General features: G+C 35.9%; 1 protein-coding gene across 3 annotated transcripts in view; it reads left to right on the top strand.

The window, feature by feature from the left end:
- The window catches only part of LOC143038965 (synaptogenesis protein syg-2-like), a 61,621-nt gene that overhangs the window by 22,462 nt on the left and 36,659 nt on the right, over positions 1-2,500 (top strand). The gene's annotated exons all lie outside the window — the stretch shown is intronic.

The following is a 2,500-nucleotide window of genomic DNA, read 5'->3' as shown; positions in this document are numbered from 1 at the left end:
CTAGGAAATTTCCTAGAGCAGCTTGTACCCCAGAAATCCTAGTCTTATGATCGATAGTTTCCTAGAATTTTCTAGTTTTCTAAGCCACGAACTCTCTAAGTTGTACATGACAAGTGTCCCATAGGTGTTCCTTGATGGGGTTGACTCTAACAATCTTTTATCTTTATTACTAATGTTTTTGTTGTTGTTTGTTGTTTTGCTGGAGATTCTCAAAAGGTCTGGAACTACCAGGCCTTGAGACTTCTCACCCTCTCACCTTCACACTTTCTCATCTTCTCACCTTCTCATCCTCTCACCTTCTCACCTTCTCACCTACTCACCTTCTCACCTTCTCACCATCTCACCTTATCTTCTCACCTTCTCACCTTCTCACCTTCTCGCCTTCTCACCTTCTCACCTACTCACCTTCTCACCTTCTCACCATCTCACCTTATCTTCTCACCTTCTCACCTTCTCACCTTCTCGCCTTCTCACCTTCTCACCTTCTCACCTTCTCACCTTCTCACTTTCTCACTTTCTCATCTTCTCACCTTTTCACCTTTTCACCTTTTCACCTGTTCACCTTCTCACCATCTCACCTCACCTTCTCACCTTCTCATCTTCTCACCTTCCCAACTTCTCACCTTCTCACCTTCTCACCTTCTCATCTTCTCACCTTCTCACCTTCTCACCTTCTCACCTCCTCATCTTCTCATCTTCTCACCTTATCACCTTCTCATTCTGCGATGCGATTTTCAGGGTCAATAAGCCTGGCAGTCATCGTTCAGTTAACAATTCTTCACTTCCACCCACACCGTATGTACCATTACCCTTTCCAGCGACCTTCTTTCACTGCACCCAACACTACCCCTTCTTTAAAAAAAAAAAAAAAAAAAAAAAAAAAATTCTGGAAGCGATTTTCTGTCATCCTTAGCGCATGACCTTGAAGTAAAAAATTCGTGTAAAAAATATGATCAAAGAACGAAGAATTCAGTATTGACAGATTTTGATCACTAGTTTCTTAAGAGGTAGTGGAGTTCATGAATCCACGTGGTGGTCCTATACGTCGGAGGGAGTCGTCTCCCCCTATCCACCTTCAGAACCCATTAACATACTTTCTGGTCCCCAACTACTGATTTGATAAAAAAAAAAAAAAATTGGCTCCACCTCAATAGTTCGAATGACTGAACAAAACATATACTTATCAACTAAATTATACTAATGACCCACTTTCGGAGAAGAATAAGCAAAAGTAAATAGACTGCTACCATCTACACTAACAGTGGACAAAATACACCAATGTCCACCTAGCTCCGAACACGTGACCTGAGTTCCCGTCCCAACCTGTCCACCTCACTACTTTTGTGTGTATATATATATATATATATATATATATATATATATATATATACATATATACACATAATATATATATATATATATATATATATATATATATATATATATATGCTTTTCTCCACTGTAATCACATCTGCAGAAGAGGATCACAGATAGTGATCGAAATATACGGATCTTTTTACTTGTACTTATTCTTCTCCGAAAGTGGGTCATTAGTATAATGTTACAAACTAAACATTTTCTTTAAACGACAATTGAGGTCTGACTTTATTTTTTCTGAGGGGGAGATATGATCTCTCTTCCTCTCTCTCTCTCTCTCTCTCTCTCTCTCTCTCTCTCTCTCTCTCTCTCTCTCTCTCTCTCTCTGTCTCTCTCTCAAACTACTTTCCTTTTGCATTTTTTACTAAAATTGCTTCAACTAGAACAAGCATGGAAGAAATGCTCAGTAATCAATGTACAACGAACCAAAAAAGTATCTACCTAGGTCAAACAGGAGAGGACCAAAGAACAGGCAATGCATCAGTTTAGTACAAAAAATGCATGGTCCTTCCTCTATTACTCTCTTTGGTATAGATACTTTTGTGTTTGAGTGTACATTGGATGCATAACACTTCTATATTCCTTACAGATTTCTTCTTTTTCCTCTGGTCTTTGATTACTCAATCTCCATTCCCAACAAATTATTCTATGTTATCATTTAATATCAAGATATAATGTAAAATTATCTGCGCTTGGTAAAACACAGCTTAACATACTTCATATTGGGTTGGTATATCCATACTGATATTCTAATACTGCATTATCGTTAATCTATTATATTTATTATTATTGTTATTGATATGATTATTGAAACTAATTGTTCTTGTACCACAAACTAATAATATCTTTATTCTTTTTTATTTTGATATAATGTAAAATTATCTGCGCTTGGTAAAACACAGCTTAACATACTTCATATTGGGTTGGTATATCCATCCTGATATTCTAATACTGCATTATCATTAATGTATTATCTTTATTATTATTGTTATTGATATAGTTATTGAAACTAATTGTTCTTGTACCACAAACTATTTTTTTTTTTTCATTTTCTATTTAATTTTTTTTTTGGTAATGTTATCTAACTGATTTTCTAATATGTATATCTCACGTCTTACCTACT

This window comes from Oratosquilla oratoria, chromosome 25, assembly GCF_046742065.1.
Source record: "Oratosquilla oratoria isolate Oo_2021 chromosome 25, ASM4674206v1, whole genome shotgun sequence".
Taxonomy (NCBI): domain Eukaryota; kingdom Metazoa; phylum Arthropoda; class Malacostraca; order Stomatopoda; family Squillidae; genus Oratosquilla; species Oratosquilla oratoria.
This window is presented reverse-complemented; position numbering and strand designations above follow the sequence as displayed.